This window comes from Pipistrellus kuhlii, unplaced genomic scaffold (genome assembly GCF_014108245.1).
Source record: "Pipistrellus kuhlii isolate mPipKuh1 unplaced genomic scaffold, mPipKuh1.p scaffold_m20_p_6, whole genome shotgun sequence".
NCBI lineage: Eukaryota > Metazoa > Chordata > Mammalia > Chiroptera > Vespertilionidae > Pipistrellus > Pipistrellus kuhlii.
Genome location: NW_023425562.1, coordinates 40,012,112 through 40,034,301, shown reverse-complemented (window position 1 = coordinate 40,034,301; position 22,190 = coordinate 40,012,112). Strand labels below are relative to the sequence as shown.

The 22,190-nt window shown below is 42.6% G+C and overlaps 1 protein-coding gene across 1 annotated transcript in view; it reads right to left on the bottom strand.

Annotated features, from left to right (window-relative positions):
* The window catches only part of CD226 (CD226 molecule), a 47,194-nt gene extending 42,040 nt beyond the window's left edge, over positions 1-5,154 (bottom strand). Inside the window, exon 1 of the mRNA XM_036418683.2 lies at positions 4,894-5,154. The gene's annotated coding sequence lies outside the window, so the exon portion shown is untranslated. The remainder of the gene's footprint in view (positions 1-4,893) is intronic.
* Between the last annotated feature and the right edge of the window lie 17,036 nt (positions 5,155-22,190).

Sequence of the window (22,190 nt, the reverse complement as noted above, 5' to 3'; positions counted from 1 at the left end):
TTATAATTGTTACTTGCAGAGGCCCGGCACAAGGCACTGTTACTTCCTCTCAGATACTATCAGTGGTATCTTCTCTTTCTGAAGTGTGAACACAGGAAAAAGGTCTGAGCTTCAAAGTCAGCTTTGCTCTCGTACAAGGATGGGCAGATTTGAACTGCTTCTCTCTCGGGGAAACAGCTTATTTTCAAGTTTTCATTTCTACAGAGATTCATTCATTGAACAAACATTGCTGAGTGCGTTTTCTCTAGCCAATGAGGATACAACAATCAATTTACTTAAAAATGAATTCTTGCCATCATGAAACTTATGTACTAGTGGGAGGAGACATAAAGGAAAACAAAAAGGTAAAAAGTAGAGTCAGTTATAGGTGGTAAGTGCACAAGGGAAAGGGGCATGGGATTAGGGGAAAGGCTCTAGCATTTATTTCCCTTTAATAGAAAGCCCCAGAGTCTTTACTGAGGACCTGAGATTGGAGCACAGACTGAAGGGCAAGGGGAGGAGTCTGTGACTGGGGATCCGGCAGCTCCACTGGGTGGGGCCTTCCTTTGCTGAGTTCAGACATTGGCTTTGGATGATGATGGAGTCAACAAAGGCCCTCCAAATCTACCATTATGCTTGATTTTTTAAAAAACTTTTTATTTTTAAATAATTTTAGAGTCACAGGAACTTGCCAAGATAGTACAGAGAGCTCCCATGTACCTCCACCCGAAGTCCCTGTTATATCTTATATGATTATAGTTCAATATCAAATGTGAAATCAACAATGTCATGGTAATCAGAACAATTTGATGTGTACCTATAATAATGTATGGTGCCAACTTGGGTTTACATAGGCATTCTGTTTTCCAAAAGCTTTCACATTGATGGTATCATTTGTAACAGCTTTGTGGTTGTTATTTGACATATCTGTGATCTCTGTTTTGTAAGTAATTCATTGAAACCATTTACTGACAATACCAGCACAAGATAGACATGGTCTCTACCCCCAAATCGCCCATAAAATGTTGGGTCAGGCAGATTAAAGAAGTGATTTGTTGTAATAAAACTTAGTCATTTCTGTACAAGTCATTTGATCAAGTTATATGACATCCCAGAGAGGGAATTCATTTCAGTAGATTTGGGCAGGGTGTCCTGGGAAGAGTGTACCAGACCCTGGGCCTCCCAACCACAGGTAGAAAGTGGGAGAAAGAGCAATAGAGTGACAACATGGGACACTACCAGGAAACAATATAACTACACTGTAGTGGGTAGGACACAACGACACACATGAAGCACTTCACAGTCAGGGACCAGGGCGTCCTATTGCATCTGTGACTCAGCACCAGAATGTACATCTAAGGCACAAACGTATTATAGCTCTGAGAAAATGCCTTCAGAGTTGTAGTGGGAACTGTTAAGATAAGATAGGGACAGGAAATCCAGGAGACTGACTCCAGATGGATTAGGTGATACAATGTATGCCCTTACAGATTTTCTGATAGGGTTATAATTGCAAGCGGAAGCAGTTGGGGGCTTTGGGGTACAAGAATGATACAATCTGATTTGAATTATCAGATAGACAACTTCCCTCACTAACCTTCCCGACTAACAGGAAGCTGGCTTTGTTTAGGATCCACTCCTTCTCCCCACCATAGGGATAGTAGAACAAATCTAAGCCATGATACAGACAATGAGAACCTATTTGGGGGCAGGGGTGGAAAACCAAATCATGGACTGAATTGATGCATTCAAAGCAAGAGAAAATCTTTACATTTGATGTCACAGACATCTCTCTCCTTCTTTCTTTCTCTTTCTCTTTCTCTCTCTCTCTCTCTCTCTCTCTCTCTCTCTCTCTCTCTCTCTCTCTCTTTCTCTCTCTCTCTCTCTGTCTCTCTCTCTCTCATCTTATTGTACTATTTTTTTTTTTAATAAGAAAAATGTTGCCCCAGTTACCACAAGCAACCTGAGGACAAAGAGTGTGGCAAAGAGAAACGGGAATGAGTTTGGGTCTCAGACGGCATCATTGAGGTACTGAATTCAGGATTCTTGAGTCTGAGCACATTGTTTGAGGCTATAAATTCCCATATTTTACAAGCCTGAGAGAAAAGCAGTTTCTGTTTCCTACACCCACATACCTCTGAACTCCTACAACTGTTCTGGCTGCTGCATGAAGAATGGATTGGGAGGAAGCAGAAAGGGATACCAAACTTAGGACACTGTCCCTGTGATCTGAGCAAGGCGGGTAGGTGGCTTGTTCTCAAAGGTTTCCTTGGAGATGAAGAGCGATAGACCGACTACCGAGACATTATCATTGTTAATCACAGTAGGGATATAACAATTATGGGTGTCCTTGACTCCATGGGCCCCAGTCACGGACCAGTTAGGAAAACAGAGCCCATGGCCACTGGTTCAATCGAGGGCATTTTATAAGAAAAACTACTAGAAAGAATAATGGGAGCGCAAAAAAAAAGCCAAACAGGGACAGGGAGGCAACTCAAAAAGGAGCATACGGAGGAATCCATTTCCATTGTTTAGGTTAGAAGTCCTGGGAGGAGCCCACTGCTCATTATGTAGGTTCCTGTTTGAAGCTGGAGCCAAGGAGGAAATAAAATGCTTCTAGAGATGTTAAGAAAGATCAAGGAATAGATCTGTCAGAAAAAAGGGGAAATGGCAGGAGAGAAAACTGATGCTCAGATAACCTGAATGACTGCTAGTGAAGGGCATCTATAGAGAACTCACAGCTGACCTCAGACTCGGTGAAATTTTCCTCTAAAAGTAGGAGCAAGGGAAGGATGCTCACTTGTGCCACCATTATTCACATTGTATTGGAAGTTTCAGCCTGAGCAATTAGGCAAGAAAAAGAAATGAAAGATATCTAAATTGCAAGGGGAAAAGCAATCTACAAGTTTAATGCAATCCTTATAAAAAATTCAAAAAGCTGGTCCCAAATTCATATAGAATTGCAAAAGAGCCTTGGAAAAGAAAAAAAAGTGACACTCCTAGTTACAAGTTTATAACAGCAGAAAATAAATAATGCAGAAGATCATAGTCAATGATTTTGATATGTTGTCAATGATTCATGATATAAATAATTGCTAAATGCTAATAAACAAATGCCAAACATATATTAATAAATCAATATGTCTGCTTACCAACCTATCTATCTGGAGGGTGTGTGAGAGTGTGGGAGGGTAAAAGAGAGAGCATAAGTGTTGGGTAAAACATGGCAGAGGTGCAAGTAGAGAGGAAGGGTGGACAAAGGGACAGAGCAGACAAATGCAGCACAGGGGCAATGGATCCTAAAAGAAATGAGATGTAACAGCACCATCTAAAAAGGGGGCACTAATTGGTAATAACTTGTAGTAAACCCTTCATTCCCAAGGCATCCAAAGCCAGCTGAGCTAAGAGATGAAGACGGGTCAAGTCACTAAAATCAAGGAAGGGCACAGATCCCCATGAAAGGTGCAGGGAGACGTGTGGCTGAAGATAAAGTTCAGCTGTTACAACTTTGCAAAAGATGAGCCCTATTTGTCACCATCTAACCAAAGACAAATAGAGAGTACGCTTCAGCTATTTTTGTTGTGGTGGCAGCCATTTTTTCTATGATTTATGAAGGGATTTTGGCTTGAGGTTTTTTTTCCCTAATAGAGCTGTCTGTACAAAAGAGCTTCATCCTCCAGGAAGTCATTAATCAAAATATTATTGGAATTCTCTACTGCTGAACATGTCTCAGTGAACCACGTAAGTGTGAATTCATCCACAAGCTCACCTGGGACTGCAGGCTCCTTAGGGGACCTGAGCTGGTGACCGTCTCCAGGTACACCGTTTTCTTCCTCCTAGGCTGTCCACATAGGCACTTCTCTGTCTCCCAGTGTCACTTCTGCTTTCTGTGGTACTTCCTGCTGTCCTGGATGTCTCCGCCCTTTCTGAACATTGGGAGGATTCTATTCCATGAACCGAGCCCACCTGCCCCAACACCTGCTGAAACACAGAGCTGTTCTGACTGCATCCCTCACTTCTTTGGACAACTACTGCCATGCTGGACAACAGAAAGCCTGTGCTAACCTTTGGAACCAATGACTGGGCCTGGGGGGACCACATCCTTCTTATCTGCGAAGATGCTCATCCTTCAACTGGAACCTTACAGTCTTGGTTTCATCTTCCTGCCTCAAAATATCTCCTTAAAAGAATATTTCCAATGAGGGACGTGTGGTTTCCCCTAACCCATGATACCCTAGACCTTTGGCAAGACCCCTCTGAGGGACCAGTAAAAATGCACTTGCATTCAAAGCAGAGACTTCAGTTTGAGTTCTGAGAGGCATCTTCTAGGACAAGGTTCTGCAAACTATGGCCCAGGGGCCTCTTTTGTACATGTGACTGGAATGCAGCCAGGCCTGTTTGTTGGCATATTGTCAATGGCTGCTTTTGTGCAATGACCAGTAGTTGTGACAGAAACCAAATGACCTGCAAAGCTGAAAATAATAACTTTCTGATGCATCAACCCGTGCATAGGATAGGATGTTGATAGTGAACATTTATCATGTAAGTTCATCTCGCTCTAGTCTTTCTGGAGAGAAGGAAGTTTCACCCTGATAGCCCAGACACTGGTAAAATTAGCTCCATTGTATTCTGAAGAACCGCACTCTCTAACCTACCACACGTTTAATTCTTCTAGGAACAGACTAAGAAGGAGGAGGACTTACATGACATCTGTTAATACTTCCACCCATCATTAAACTTAGTGGTTTATCGAGATCAACCATTCGACTAATTACAGCTTTTTCCCAAAGCTCTTTTCCTACTGTACCTACTTACACCATTTTATTAGCAGGCCACCTCCTTGCACACACTATTAATTTTAAAAGTGTGACTTCTGCCACGTTCAATCTTTTTTCCCCCCAGAAGGTTACTAACCTTGAGACGGGAGAGTTCTGCTCACTCGGACTCTTCTTTCCCAATGTGTGTCTTGGTGAAGGGCTTCCTCCTTGTGGTGGCCTCTTCGCCTCAGTCCCACTGGGTCACAGGCCAGCTCCCTGCTTCCTCATTCCTTAGGGGGCGTCATCCCAGGACGGGACTTGTCCTGGGCTTGTGAGCTCTTCTCTCCACCTGAGCTCCTTCAGGCTGGAGCGGCAGGAAAACCCCAACAAGTCACAAAGCACTGTTTGAAGGCTTGAAACCAGTCGAGCAGTGGGCCTGCTTCTGGAAGAACCTTTATCACTTTAGCGCCTCAGGCCCACTCCCTACCAGATGCAGCTCTCTTTTCCCCCTGACGATTCTACAGTTACAAAGGATAGAATTCTGAGCCCATGTCTTGCTTCTAAATTGGAACCACGCTCAAAAAGCCTGAGGTCGGTGACTTTGTCTCTGCTTCCCTCTGTGTCTTCCTGCCAGTCAAAGCACTTCATATTGACAAGTCCCTGAAATAAGGGAACTCTCATCTCTACTGGTATCTAATCAATCCCACTCTCCAGAGACGCCTTCTGGTTTTGTTTTCAATCTCCCACTTTCTGACACGACACGTGCCCAATTTGGTGCTGCCTACCAACTATCCTGGCAGGTTCAGCACACAATCGTCTCTCTGCTGCTCCAAGGACAGTAGCGCTGGTCACACGCATCCTGTAGATGGGCTAGCTCATGGAGGTTCCTGGGCTGAGCCGCCAGGAAGGACTATGGCTGAGGCCGAGGCTGTGCAGTGTAGAAACCCCGGGAAGGAAGGCCCAGGACCACATGGGACAGAGGAGAAGGCACTTTCTGGAGGCCGCCTCTTCGGTAGCCCCCTGGAAGCTGGTGGGGAGAAAACGAAGTGTTCTTTCCTGACACCCATGGACTTTGAGCACTTACTGTGGGACACCGGTAGTTTTCTGAAATACCTACCTGCCTCAGGCCACTTTCTTCAACGCCAAGCCGCCCTCAGAAGAATGTCAGACTTCTTCCGGACTCGGTAGGCCGGCCTGTCTTGTCCATTACTCCCACCCACACTCCAGAGCCTCCTGATGTTTACACACTCTGCAGCCAGGACTTCGCACATGGAGCTCCGTGACTTCTATTCCTGTCCCCTCAGGAGGTCCCAGCTCAGATGTCCCTCACAGGACACGCTTCCAAGACTGGGGTCGGTAGTCCTCCTGTGAGTTCCCGAAGACCCTGGATAGGTCTTTACTGAAACATGCACGGCTTCTTCTGTAACATCCCATTTCTTTGCTGCATTTCTTATCAGAGCCTCACAAACCCTTCAGTGCACAGACAGGCCCCTCCCCTGCTCTGCCCAGAGCGGGGGCAGGTCAGTATGTGTTGAAAGCAGGTAAACCCATAGCTTGCATTAATGGGGCATTGTCACGTGCTAATTACCATCCGGTTTCATCTGGTTTCCCGTGCGTGCTTTGCTCTTGGTTGTGTGCCTCGTCTCCGTTTCTCCAATAAATAAGCCAAAAAGAAAAAATGATCCCAAATTCACATGGATTTTGCAGAATAAGCCCAGAGACAAGCTTTTCTGTTTCTGGCCAACTCTTTCTCAAGATGACTCGGTGGGCCCTGACTTGGCCGCAGACATTGGCTGAAATGATCACTGTCCACCCAGAGGACACACTACATGAATGTCAGAGCCATTGCAACGGCACACGCTGCACCCTGACTCACAAAATTCACATTCCCATAAATATTTCTCTCACATTCCTCCTTTATAATCACTTCCTAAGTCAGTGTCCACATGCAAACACATGCATGCATACACGCGCACCATCACCATCCTCGTTACCACTTACATTCCATGATCAAGTTACTGCTATTATTAAGGAAAGAAAAATGGACACCGTTTTTTGCTGGTTCTCTGTAGGGACCATCCCGTCTGGTTTCCTTAGCTTCTTCGTGGGGGCTCTTGCAATCTTACAGCCTTGCTAATTGCAAAGAACCTCACAATTAGCTTTTACCTACCCCCACAGTCTAGAGGCACCCCAGTGTCTTGGCCCCAGAATGCAACATTGCTCTCCCCAACAGGAAGCTACACAATCTTACTCAGCACATAGCAGAAATGTTTTAAAAAATCACACAATCAATAATGAATTTCAAACAAACAATACAAACTTCCTGAGACAAATAAAACTGCCTTATGCCCCTAGAAAAAGTCACCCTAAGTGTTCCAACCAAGAGACAAAATAAGGAAAATTAGTGGGGCAGAAGAAATATTATGTACCACTCAAAGAGATGGGCCACACCTCTCTCTCTCTCGTGTTTGTGACCCTCATTAAGGGCCTTTTCAACAGTTTAAAAGTGAAAATAGTCCCAGCCGGTTTGGCTCAGTGGATAGAGCTTTGGCTTGAGGACCAAAGGGTCCGAGGTTTGATTCTGGTCAAGGGCGTGTACCTTGGTTGCAGGCATATCCCCAGTAGGAGGTGTGCAGGAGGCAGATGATTGATGCTTCTCTCTCATCGATGTTTCTAAATCTCTCTCCCTCTCCCTTACTCTCTGTAAAAAAATCAATAAAATATATTTAAAAGTGAAAATACTCTTTAGCATCACCACTTGTTGACAGACATAGAAACGCAGCAGAAACTGTCAGACCCTGGGAGGAGAGCCACTGGCTTCCTCTCCGCTCTTTTCCTCGAGGATCCCAGGGCAGCACCTCAGTGTCCTACTAGTGGGGGGTGCAGTTAGCCTGCCTTTCTTGTACTAACTGCATTTCGGCATGACCTAACTTTCTCTTTACAGAAAAGAAAATTTCAGCTACTCAGTAGAGAAAATGATACTAGATATTTTTAAATCATTATTTTGCAACTCCTATGAAAAACATAAACTGAAACCATTGTGTGTAGATGCTTAAGCCGGTAGATGACAAGTTATCGGGAAACTGTGTTATGGAAGATACTGCTGACTGACGCTCCTCAAGCCCTCTGATCAACCATAACCACTCAGATGGTATGAGGTAACTCAGAGGGAAGAGAACAGCACCACCTGAGAAGAACTCTTAGCAAAGCCATGGAAGCCCAAGCCAGGTCAGCCTCTGGAAGGAGCTGGTGGTGTACAAGAAATGCAGGGAATAGAAGCATGAGTTCAAAGGCTCTAACGAGAGGCAATGGACTGAACACAGAAAGCAAGAGAGGTAGCAGAACAAAGGTTGTGGGTTCGTATGAACAAAGGTTGTGGGTTCGTATGAACAAAGGGCAGTAATAATTCACATAAGAAAATGTCACCTAATCCCTTTAGTGCCCAAAAGGCACTTGATAGTTCTAAATATTCTTGTCTAATAAAAAATACATAACAATTTTGGAATTGAATAGGCATAATAAAGACAACTCATTAAAAACTAATGGCAAACTTGATGGTAAGACACTGGAATAATTTCAATTACATTTCTATGTAACACAAGAAGACCACTATTACCGCAAATCTCTAACATTGTTCTGGGAGTCTTAACTGATGCTATAGGCTTTAAAAAGAATAGGAACTGTAAATGTTGAATAATTATTTTGAGTTTATTATTATTTGTAGATGATTAACCTGGAGAACACAAAAGAATCAAATAAAAAAAAACTAATAAGAGAACAGATAAGGTGTCTAGCAAAACAATTTTATAAGGCTCGCTTTATTTTATGTCATATTTTAAAACCAGAAAAATATGAATATGTAGGAATGTGTCTTAAAAATTTGCAGGAATTATACAAGATTTGTAAATTCCATAAAGGTAAATTAAATGTCTTGAATAGATGGAGGTAACGTGCTATGTTCCTCTTGAGCAAGACCCAATTTGGAGAAAACACAATAAAAAATTATTTTAAATTCTCTGGAATTTTATAATCGCTTATGTTTTTAGCAGACTGGGCCATGAACCACAGTCCTGTCAGACCTCCTGTTCACCCACTCTACAGGAGATGGCAGAGGTCCCAGGGCTGGGGGTAACAGGGGGAAAGAAGAACTGGGGGGCAAGCAGGGAAGAGTTGAAGGTGCTTGCTTGCCCTCAGCAGTAGCATGGCATGAGTGTGTGTGTGTGCGTGTGTGTGTGTGTGTGTGTGTGTGTGTGTGTTCACGCGCATCTTCATAGAATAACATTGTCTGAGTTAGCAAGATCCCAGTGTAAATGATAATAGCAAAGAGCATTTTAATGGGAAGAAAGATGGAGAGGGGCATGAAGTTACCAAAACAGAGCATGAAGCCACAAAGTCAAAGTGCTTTCTTCTGGAGGAATGGAGAGTTCAGCGGCAGACTCAGAATGACGGGTTTTCAGGGGTAGAGGTTTGCAAGCAGCCTGACGAGAAAAGAACATTCCTGACCTCATCCCCCAGCAGCCCCGGCATCCAGGGGCTTGACCGATAATTATTATTAAAGGAGCCCAAGATCTGAAAGAACATGTTCTCCTCCACAGGGGAGTCTGTTTCTGAATTCCAGGAATATGCTAAAGCAAAAGGCTTCTTCATAGATGCACCATCTAATAAAATGCCGGCTGATTCTCTGGGCAGCATAGAGGCCCTAACTTCATCAGAGTTCTCTCTCGCTGATAAGTGAGTCAGTGAAAGACGTAACCAGACTTACGGCAGAAGCTTGCCCGGGAAGTCAGATATGTGTACATGTATATGTATATGTATATGTATATGTATATGTATATGTATATGTATATGTATATGTATATCTATAGCTATATCTATATCTATATCTATCTATATAACTATAGATGGATAATATCAAGATAACACACATTATGACATATAATGTAAGATATATATATATAAAGATACAATAAATTAAAGTAATATTTATTAAATACATATGATATAAATGATAAATAGCAAAGCCATAGAAAATGTGGTAGCTTTTTCTACATAAAAACCAAAAAGTCTATCGTAGCCAACTTCACACACTAACAAAGCAAAAAGAAGGAAGAAGAATTGGGAGAGCAACCTATGAAATGTTTGAGACAGGAGTATAATATTTTCTAAATGTAAAGCATTTAAATATCAGTGACACAAATAGCCCAATAGCAAAACAGGCCCTGGGTGCTCAGCCTCCGATCACACAAGGGGAGTCAGCAGTGCATATGACACACCCGGCAGGTTACCTCTCTGACCCAGCAAGGCCCACTCAATGTTTGTCCGCACCAAGAGTAAACTTAGCAAAGATGTGAGTTTAAAAATGTGCAAGTAGTTACGACAGCATTAGTTTTAGTAACGGGAATTGGGAACAGTCTTTATTCGTATCTCGGAGGACTAGTTCGATTCACTGTGGTAAATGCAGAGAACGGAATGTTCCCCGCCCTTCAGGGAGTGTGCAGGTCCACAGTTAGACACGTGAGATTCTGTGACATACGACACGCAGCACCTTTTTCAGTGCCACAAAAATAAGACAACACGCGAGGCACCTGGACAGTGCGCCTACCTGTGCAAGGGCCCACGCCAGCCTCTCGCCTGGAGGAAGCATCGCAGGCTCAGGTGGCTGTGGCAGGCTCCCTTGGGCGTGTCCTCTTCTTCCTCTTGTTTACAGCCTTCCCTGGCTGATGGTCTCAGGTTTCAAGGACAGAAGTAGTCCAGGAACATTTCCAGGACTCCTGGCCTCGGGTATCAAGCCCGAGAGCAGGAAGTTCTTTGGGAATTTGTTCTCAGTGACGCCAGGAAACAGCAGACAGGCAGCGAGGAGGGGCAGGGGCTTGCTGACCACTTCTATCTCTTCCCCTGCAGCCATCCGCAGACAGCTCATTCCTTTCTCCTCTCACACTCACACTTTGATACTTTTCCCTCTGCATTATGGTTAGTTCCTGAGAACAGAACCCCGCCTCCATTGTGAACAAAAGACTGTGGGCTTTGCAGAGACTTGAGTTCAAATCCCAGCCCATCTTGACTGGTTGTGGGGCCTCCGGTTGCAGCATTTTCAGGGCAGCACAGACCCTAGAGAGCCAGGGTGGGCACCCAGGTAGGCAGACCCCACTCTGGGGTCCCCTTGCCAAGTGTGTCCCACCCTTGGAAGGACTCAGCAGGGCCCTTTCTCAAGAGAATGAGAACTAAGCCGAAAACAAACTTGGGCTCTCTCCTAATTCAAAGTCACGTCTATGATTGGGCATGCAGAGCGTGAAATCTGACACATTTAGCTCATTGAAGTCACTTGACTAAGTTTCTCATTTGCTTACATCTCTGCAGCCACATGGTCCTCTCCTCCCACTCCTGAAGTCACACTCACTGATCTCTAGGGACCTTTCCAAGTCTCCCTGCCTGTAATGTTTCTCTTCCTTCTGAGGACCAGCTCACCGTTCTCTCCCCTAATCTCCTCCCAGAGAAGCCATTCCACCACCTCAGTGCCCTGAACAGAAAGCTGAGGTGTCCTCCAAGTTCAAAGCTGCACCACGGGCACGACTACGTATACAGACGTTCCTTTACCAACATCCATCAGTTGTCAGACATCTGCATACACAGACTGGAACTCTTTATCTTCCTGAATTTATGAAAACCAGAAATTAAATATCTGTTATCTTTTAACTGGAATGCTAAGATCCTCGGGCTCACAGATTACCATCCGGGTTGCATTTCATTCAAAATCCATTTCCCAAAATCCTGCTGAAGCCCACCCCTGACATCACCTCTGAGTCATCTTTCTTAACCCCTCATATTCACTCACTAAATACTGAAACGTCCAAGAAACTATTTTTAAGAGCAGCCTCTCCACCTGCGTGCTCCCCATCCTGGTCCTCAAAGCACCCAGTGTGGATCCAGGGAGGCACCTGCTGGCTCCCGGACACCTGCCCTTGGGTGCACTTTCTTAACAATGACTTTCTGAGTGACGATGTTGGCAGGTGCGTTTCCAGTCACCCCGCTCAGTCCTTGGACATAAACATCACAGGTAGTGACTACTGGGTCCTACTATGTGCCTGACACTTCTCTGATGCTTTGCTTATTTCATCCCTTAAATTTAAAAAAAAAACAAACAAAAAAAAAACAAACAAAAAAAAAAAAACCTTAGGCAATAGAAATGGCTACTGTTCTTAGATTTGAAGAGATGGGGAGGGTGCTGAGGAAGGAGGGTCTGCTCCTGATTGGGGGCTGTGTCTGCATGAGGGGAGGTGGAAATGCAGAGAGGCTCAGGCTGCAGTTGGTGCAGAAGCAGCCATCATCCTGCTGAGCTGCAGAGGGGTGGGTGTGGCTTGAGGAAATAAGCAATTTGCCCACTGTCCCCACAACTTTTCATAGAAAAACCAGGATTTGAACCCAGATGGTTGATGGTAAAGCCTACACTTCCACCTCAACACCTCACAGCAGCAAGGAAGCCGATTGAACTTAGGTGAACCCATGTTTTCTCAAACTAAGGTGGGTGGGGCAGAGTGCCAGGCAATGCCCCAGGGAAGAAAATTGGAAGGAGCTAACAAAATTACATATGTGTGTGCCCTTGGACCCAGCAATTCTACTCCTAGGAGTTGTTTTTGAACATGGATTTCCACAAGTATAACTCAACATAGGAACAGGTTTTTAATAACTGTGGCACTATTTATAATTACAAAACATGGGGAGCAACTTAATACTCACCCATGAGAAGCTGGCTGAATAAACTGTGGTCCATCCATGTAATGGGATACTAAAAAGCTTGAGGAAGAGCCCTCTGAACTCAGAGAGTGACTTCTGGGATATATTTTAAATTGAAAAAAAGTACAGAAGAGTGTGTACAACATGTATAAATGTATCTTATAAGAAAAAGATACTTGCCAATACTGGTTTGGCTCAGTGGGTAGAGATTCAGCCTGAGGACTGAAAGGTCCCAGGTTCGATTCTGGTCAAAGGCATGTACCTTGGTTGTGGGCACATCCCCAGTAAGAAGTGTGCAAGAGGCAGCTGATTGATGATTCTCTCATCGATGTTTCTAACTCTCTATCCCTCTCTCTTTCTCTTTGTAAAAAAATCAATAAAATATATTTTTAAAAAAGAGAAAAAAAAGAAAAAGATACTCTAAGAAAAAAGAAGTATAACTATATCGATTTCCTTGTTTTTGTAAAAAGTGACCTAGAAGAAATAAATCTTAAATCAATGTCAATATTTGCATGTGGGGTTGGTAGGAAGTGGGTGGAGGTGTACAGATAGGAATGGCACTTCTATGAGGGTACCTCTTTACATGATTTTGACTTTTGAGTTACATACATGTTTTATATAGCCCAAAGAAAAAGTAAATGAAAGAATGAAAAAAAATCAAACTAAAATTTACTACAAACAAAAACATTAATTATATACCAAGTATATAACCACACAGGAAGAAAAGGAAAAGAATCCCAGCCAATTTGGAATTCAGATATCTGTAAACTTTAGTGCGAAGGCCATATTCTAAACACCAAAATAATTGCAAAACAAGAAAACAATTTGAAATAAAAACAAACACAAAAAACAATCTTGTGGTCTGGTGTTGCCAGGCCCGGAGCAGCGGCTGCCAGGCTGGGAGCGGCCAGGCCCGGAGCAGCCGAGTCTGGTGCGGCCAGGCCCGGAGCAGCGGCTGCCAGGCTGGGAGCGGCCAGGCCCGGATCAGTGGCTGCCAGGCTGGGAGCGGCCAGGCCCGGAGCGGCCAGGCCCGGAGCAGTGGCTGCCAGGCTGGGAGCAGCCAGGCCCAGAGCAGCCGGGTCTAGTGCGGCCAGGCCCGGAGCAGCGGCTGCCAGGCTGGGAGTGGTCAGGCCCGGAGCGGCCGGGCCCAGAGCAACCAGGCCCGAAGCAGCCGGGTCGGGTGCGGCCAGGCCTGGAGCAGCAACAGCCAAGTCCAGAGCAACTAGGTCAGGAGCGGCAGTGGCCAGACCCGGAGCAGCTGGTTGTGGAACGAACCACAGCAACAGAGGCCAGGCCCAGAGCAGCCAGGCCCGGAACAGCTCGCTCCTCGCCTGCCCCTGCCCCACGGCTGCCTCTCAGACATGGCTGGAAACTTTTGCGGGAACTTGAGTGTCTGCTGAATCAAGTGATGAAGGCTTAGATCTGGATATGTTGAGTTAGTATAGCGCTGGGGTGTTGATCTGTGAGTGCCTTGGGTGGGGCCTGGATGAGGCTGGTTGACCTATTTGGAAATGTTTTTTGTGTGAAGTGTATCATTGGGCATGTGGAGGTATTATTGATATGAGAAAATGCTAAGTAACAGATTTACTATCTGGAAAGAGATTTAATATCGGGGAAAGGGAGGGAGGAAGAGACTGAACATAAACTGTGCACCCATGGATGAGGACAATGGGGGATGGGGAGGGGGCGGAGGGTGGGGTGGGAACCTGGTGGAGGGGGGAAGAAATGAGGAACCTTTGTAATAATATGAACAATAAAGATTGATTTAAAAAAAAAAAACAATCTTGGACTTTACTTAATAGTAAAATAGGACCAGCTTATTGGCCGTGGCACTCATCACTCATCTAGTGATTCTAAAACTATTCTGTGGGAGTTATAGGGCAGAGGAAAATTAGGTAAGTTTACTCTGGTGTCATAGAGAGCCAGGATGCTCACTGTGAGGAAGATCTACTAATATGGAGTGTAAAAAGGAGAAGAGGTACTCTGTGTTCCTGGCTAATACTGATATTATCACGGTGAACTCACGGGGGCTAGAAACGTGTTTGCTAGCTCTGTGCATTTTTGGTGGGCCCGGAGCTGTGACAGCCCAGTAGGCATGCACACACCCACCCACCGCCCACCCCAGCTTAGTTTCTAGACCACATCCTCTAGCAAAGAACTCAGGCTCCTTGAGAAACCGCTGACAGTGGCCTGGCACAAGGAAAATGCAGGACCCTCTGTTACTCTGTCTGGGCCCAGACAAAGTAAAAAGTCTCTGTGCAAACCACACAGAGCCCTGACCCCTCTGCAGCTCAGCAGGTGCTGGCTGCTTCTGCACCAATTGCAGCCTCAGCCTCTCTGCACCTCCACTTCCCTTTATGAAGACATTGCACCCCATCCGGAGCAGACCCCCCTTCCTTGACACCCCTCCCCATCTCCTCACCAAGTTAAAATCTACAACTAACAGCTGTAGGACCATCATGGGTGGGCAGCAAGTTGTCACTTGGCACTGCTGTCAGACCATCATGGGTGGGCAGCAAGTTGTCAAAACACCCAACTTTGTTATACTCCTTCCTGTGTTTCTAGTCAACATCCCCGCCCTAAACCCTCCTCCACACACACACACACATACACATGAGATAAACCATGTGTAAGTTTACACTCTGAAGCACTTTTTGATTATGATAGTACTGGACCATGCTTCTGGAGCCTCTTCTGAGATTCAATGCAAATGGCATTACAGAACACATTCTACCTGGTGCCTTCCACCTCGCTCTGCTGCTCCTTGGTTCTCAAATCTCTGTTCTTTCTTATGCCATAATAAGCCTATTCCATTACTTCTTGGTTTCTCTACTTTGCACATTATCCTTTGCCCTCTTCTAATATAGAGTCTCTTGTATATGTAAAAGGAAGGTCTATTCAAACTCAGACCAGTAATGGTGCGATTGTTCAGAAATGTGGGCATACCTTCTGAGCTGTCTGACCCTCATCGAACACTCTGGGGATGGAGCCTTGTTCACAAAATACCGCACAGTCCACAGTAGATGAGGTGTCTTCTTTCACACAGGTCTACATCACTTCATCCTCCCACTCCCATGACTTTTTAAAGTTGATCATTATTGGAGACATCATCATGATATGTAAATGCTGATCACTTCTATCTTTTTTGTTTGTTTGTTTGTTTGTTTGTTTTGTTAATTCTCACCCAAAGGTATTTTTTCCATTGATTTGTTTTTAGAAAGAATGGAAGGGCAGAGGGGGAGAGAAACATCGGTATGAGATAGTCATATCAATTGATTGCCTCCCACATGCACTCCGACCAGGGTGAGAGATCAAACCTGCAACCAGGTACTTGCCCTTGCCTGGGGATTGAACCTTTGGTGCCCAGACCAATGCTCTAAACACTGAGAACACTTGCCATGGCTTATCGTCCCTTTCTAGAACAGAGTATTTTTGTTTTTGTTTCTGTTTTATTGCCACATGCCGTCCCAACTCTTCTCAAACATGGGACATTGTCTGGGCCACAATGTCCACACCATGAGCACCATGCTTGTGAATCCTGCTGCAAATATTCCAGCAGGGTTTTGCAGCAAGAACCACAGCTAGAAGGTTCTTGAGCCCTGCTGAATCATCCAGGGTCCATGCAGCTCACCACAGTATGTCTGGACAAGGACCTGATGCAGCCCTGAACTTGAATCTAGTTGAACTGTTCATCTCAACCATGCATCTTTGTTAGGTGGGTCCACTAAAGAGGAGCTGGCTTCGGGAGCCTCACTGTGTAAGTAAATCTGGCACTAGATAAGACATGAATTCCCTCCTTGTGTTATCAACAGATGGGAGAAAAGAGCCTGCACCACTTTTATGTGGCTCTGTAGGCACAATGTTACCTTAATTTTGAAGTGCTCGAAATAATCCAGCAACATTCTATATCTGATCACATGATGGGCACGGAGGCTCCTCTTACTTCAGCAACCACAGAATGAGGTCTGGTTTCTTCTCTGACTCCGGAGATCTGAGGCCCTAGGAGAGGAGGTGGAGGCAGAAAATGAAGAAGGACCATTACTGAGTGTGCTTTAGTACCATCACAAAGTGCACTCAGCGAGGCTGCAATTTTGACAAGGTCCGCTGGCATGAGGGCAAAAATGGTTGCCCACTGAAGATTTGAAAACATTTTAGAAGAGCTGATGAGCATAAACTCCTTGTAGTATAGTTTTAATCCTCTTCAAAGTCAGTCGCTTATCTCTTCATTACTTATTAATTCACATAAATCTCCATAAAAAAAAAAAAAACTATGGATAAGAAGACCCCAAAACTTCTCAAAAGTTTTTGGGTCTTCTGCAATCCCCATACATCTAGCTGTGACTATTTGTCAATCACTTAGGTTGTAAGACCACTGCCCATCAACGTAAGCAACTGCAGTTGAAGGGGAAAGATTGTACTGCAGGAATGTAAAGGAAATCTGAATTCCTCTGGGAGAGGGCATCCCTTAGATCTGCAAGGACATGAAAAAGAGAGGCAGACACTGGGAAGGAGCAGCAGGAATGAGAAAATGGTTTGCAAGGAGACCTGAGGTCTTCCAAGGAGAGGTGATCATTGATGTCAGGGGAGGTGGTGACATGACATTGTGGGGAAGTACATAGAGGGGGAGAAAAGCTAAAAAACATTGACAGTAAAAAACTAAACTGAAAATAACACCACATTTGAAAAGGGTCCTTCAAAGTTCAGAGGACAGATCTTAGGGTGGGTTCAAGTTCTCAGAAATGAGAACTAGTTCATAGCTGAGTGGAAGTAAAAGTGAAACAAAGCCCTTGTCACAAATGTTTTCATGGAGTAAATAATACTATTTGTCTTCTATAAAGCAGAGGACCAACAAGGTATGCTAGATAAGCTCTGGAGACTAATAATAAAAATTTAGGCACCTTGAAATGCTAGAAGCATATTAGGGTTCCACAGCATGCACGCGTACACACACACACACACACACACACACACACACACACACAGATTTCAAATATCTGAAATGTCTCACCTAATAAATCAAGCAGAAGGAAGGAAATCAGTTTTCTGGGTGCTTGGGACCTACTTCTATGATTATGGAATAGAACCAGATCAGCAGTCACTTCCTTTTTAACTTAGTAACTGTATGAACTTGGCCTGTGCTCTTATCAGCAATGAGCAAAGGGGAGACAGATCTTTAACTTTCATCAGGCTGTAGAATAACATACATTCAGCTTTTCAGGAAGTGAGGGCGATGATCAAATGTTTGGCATCCTATTGTAAAATCAGTTTGAAGATCTCTGTATAATCAGAAATACACTATTGTGGAACCAGTTGAGGAATTCAAACGGAAGAAGGCATCATGGCCCAACATAAGGTGACGGGATCCAAATAAGGGCACCTGCAGAGGAGGGCAAGACTACTTTACACTAACAAATTTGTTAGTAGGATAAATCTCATATTGTGTGTTTTTATAACACACACACACACACACACACACACAAAAGTTCTATTACTATCAGTTTCAGACTGCTGGGTACTGTTATCATTCATTCATTTTGATTGCTATATAATATTCCATTGTGTGAACTGCTTACTCATTGCCTCTCACACTAATGGATACTGGAATGTTTCCAAATCTTCATTATTATACAGAACACTGTCATTAACATGTTGTACATAACTCTTGATGTTCATACTCAAGAGTATTTTGGGGGTATATACCTGGGAGTAAAACTGCTGGGCTATTATTTGTTAATGTTCAATGCTAGGAAGTAATACCAAATTGTCTTTGCAAAGTAGTTGCAATTACACTTCCTTCAGCAATATATAAAAAGCTCCTGTGGAACTATATCCTCTCCAACACTTGTCAAACTTTCTACTTTTGTTACTCTGATTGCAGCCTTAATTTCTATTTCCTTAAATGAAAACAATTTTGAAGATCTTTCTATATAGGTATTGGCCACATGAATTTTCTTTCCCTTGAAGTGCCTGATCATAATTCTTGCCTATTTTTTATTTGATTTGTACAAATTCTTCACGTTATCGATATTAATCCATTATCAATAGCATATGATACAAATATTTCACTCAGTTTATAACTTATCTTTTCAATTTTTTATGGTTGTTTAAATAACAAAGTTGTTTTATATTAAAATTTGTCAGTCTTGTCTATTATATTAAATGTTTATTTTTATCTTGTTGAAAAAAATCTTTCCTAGCCAAAGTCTAAAATATAATAATATGGTCTATTAAGAATGTTAATATTTTGTCTTTGGCACATCAGTCCTTAAATCATTTGGAATTTATCATGCTGTGAAGGAATTCAACTTCATCCTTTCTTATGACTTACATTATCTCTTTTCCTATTAGTTATATTATCGCTATTATGTCCTGCCACTTTCAGTATCAACTTCCATAAATGTTTTGCTTATCCCTGAAGACAGTTTTAATTACCATAATTTCATAGTAAGGTCTAAAGTCTGGTAAGGTAAATGCTCTCTTCCTGCTATTCCTCATCAAAAATATTCTGGATACCTCAGATGTTTATTCTTTCGTGTAGACTTCAGAATAATCTCATTAAGTTCTAAAGTGAATACCCTATAGAAATTTTGACTGGAATTGTATTAAATCTCTCCATTCTTTTGGAAAGAACTGACAGTTAATACTGGAAAACAACAACCTTCTGGGTGCTCAGAGATGCATCAGGATGCCCAGAGCGCAGCGTATGTAGATGGGTCTTCACTCTACTGTGACATCTGGGGCCTCCGCTGGGACGATGTAAAGGCTGGGGTGACTAGCAGCTGGAAGCTGAACTCATCTGAAGGCTCATACATTTGTATGGCTGGCGGTTGAAGCTGGCTGTCACCCACAACATCACTCGTGGACTCTCTATGTGACTGCTTGACTTTCTCACACAATAGGGATTTGGTTTCCAAAGAATTGGAAGTTGTATTAGCTTTTTTTTTTCTTCTTTCTTTCTTTCTTTAATAAATCTTTATTGTTCATATTATTACAAATGTTCCTCATTTCCGCCCCCCTCCATTGCTCCCCTCCACCAGGTTCCCACCCCACCCTCTGCGCTTTCCTCACCCCCCATTGTCTTCATCCATAGGTGCACAGTTTATGTTCAGTTTCTTCCCACACTCCCCTCTCCCCTTTTCCCCGAGAATCGTCAGTTCACTCCCCTTCCATACCTCTGATTCTATTATATTCACCAGTTAATATTGTTCATCAGATTTTTTTAAATTCCCTTGGTTTTTACAATAGATTCACTTGTTGATAGTTACGTATTTGTTGTTTATAGTTTTTATCTTTATTTACTTTCTCTTCCGAAAGAACTCCTTTAGCAATTCATATAATTCTGGTTTGGCCGTGATGAACTCCTTTAGCTTTTTTTTATTAGTGAAGCTCTTTATCTGTCCTTCAATTCTGAGTGATAGCCTTGCTGGGTAGATTATTTTTGTCTGTAGGTCCTTGCTATTCATCACCTTGAATATTTCTTGCCATTCCCGTCTGGCCTGCATGGTTTCTGTTGAGAAATCAGCTGACAATTGTATGGTATGGGTGCTCCTTTATAGGTAACTACCTGCTTTAGCTTTTATGGTCATAGACCTCTCTCTGGAGGGAAGAAGTATCCAATCACTTAGAAGAAAGTAGATGAGATAGGTGATATTATTGCGGCCATCTCTGGAAAATACAGCTCATCACATGAGTCTTCCTGTATACTCATCTAGTATCACTCTGCCTTCCCAAGTCTCTTAAAATATATATCTTAAACATTTCTAAATTTCCCTGTAGAGATAGGGCATATTTAGATACACTATTGAGTATATTACATTCCCTATTCTATTGTCAGTGACATTTTTTTTAGTTGTTTGTGATATGCAGAAATACAATTGTTTTTTAATCCAACTACCTTATTAAACTCTGACTTTTAAAAATAATTCATTTTAAATTGCTTTGACTTTTTAATGTAATTATCATCTGTAAATAATATTTTATTTTTCCTTTCTAATTTTAATGATTCTAGTCTATTTTTTTATCTCACTGCACTGAAAAATCTGAATATAAGTGGTAATAGCAGGCCTCCTTGTGGCATTCTTTAGTTGTAAGTGAATAAACAACTTCTGCTTCCCCATTTAGAATGTTGCTCTACATTTTTATACATATCCTCCAACTGGTTAAGAAATTCCATCTATTTCTAATTCATCAAGAGATTTAATAACTCATTATAGCCCAGCCAGTGTGGTTCAGTGGTTGATCGTCGACCTATGAACCAGGAGGTAACGGTTCGATTCCCTGTCAAAACATATGCCCAGGTTGTGGGCCCCATTTTGGGGTGTGCAGGAGGCAGCCAATCAATGATTCTCTCTCATCGTTGATGTTTTTATCTCTCTAGCCCTTCCCCTTCATCTCTGAAATCAATAAAAATATGTTTTAAAAAATAATTTATTATAGTCAAGTACTATTTCTACATCTACATATAAGCATCTATATATATAAAAGGCTAAGTGAGCGACCATACGTATGTCCAAGCGTCCAGTACATACGATGCGCACTGGCAATTTAAAAATAAGCGTTGACTTGGGCATGAGCGATACATATAAAGCTCTTGCTGGCGCCAATTGCATGCGTGTGTTTCTCAGAACTGAAGTATTAACAGGATCTGCAGAAGGAGAGGTTGTTCTGATTCCAAGAATTGATTTGTCCCTGTCTGACACTGGCCTCCCACTTAAATTAATTCAAAGACAGTTTCCCATGATGCGTGCATTTGCAATGACTATTAATAAATCACAAGGACAAACTCTAGACAGAGTAGGAATATTCCTACCTGAACCAGTGTTTGGGCTTGGTCAATTATATGATGCTCTCGTTCAAGTTTGAACAGCATATGATATTAAATTTAAAGTTGTAGATACTTCATCAATAGGGAAATTAGTCAAGCACTCTAAAAGTGTTTTTACCCTTAATGTGGTATACAGGGAGATATTACAATAAGTTTAATCAATTTATCAGTCATTGTTTTTATAAATGTTGTTTTTATATATTTTTGTATCATGTTTTTCTTTTTATATCATACTTTTGTTTTTATATCATTTCTTTGTTGTTTATTTATTAATCAATTTATATATTATTTTCATATACATTTTACTACTTTTGACACTTCTATTATAGAGAATGGGTGAATAATGATATTAAAACATTTCTTTTAATTAATTTCCTTTCAATGTGCATGAATCCATGCACCTGGCCACTAGTATAAGACAAACATATGGAATTTTTTTTATACATTATCCATTTGCTTGTTAATGTTTAGTATTTTGCCTCTATTCATGAGAGAAATGGGCCTACACTTTTCCCTTCTCACGTTTTTGTTTGGTTTTGGTGTTACAATTATACTGGCCTCATGGAATGAATTGGCACTCTTCCTTCTCTTCCTATAACTTCAAAGAGTTTGAATAAAATTGGTAATGTCGTTGGAATGTTAGAAGTTGCCTATAAAATCATCTGTCTTGTGTTTTCTTTGTGGAGTGATTACTATTACAATCATTATTTCGATTCCTTTAATAACTATAGGACTATTAAAGTTTATTACTTTTGAGGCCAATTCTAGTAATTGGTATTTTTCCAAGTATGTGCCCACTGCATTTATGCGTTCAAATTTGTAAGTACAGAATTGCTGAAATATTGGAACAGTGTCTCTTTAATTCTCACTTTATCTGTTATGTCCCCTCCTTACATTGA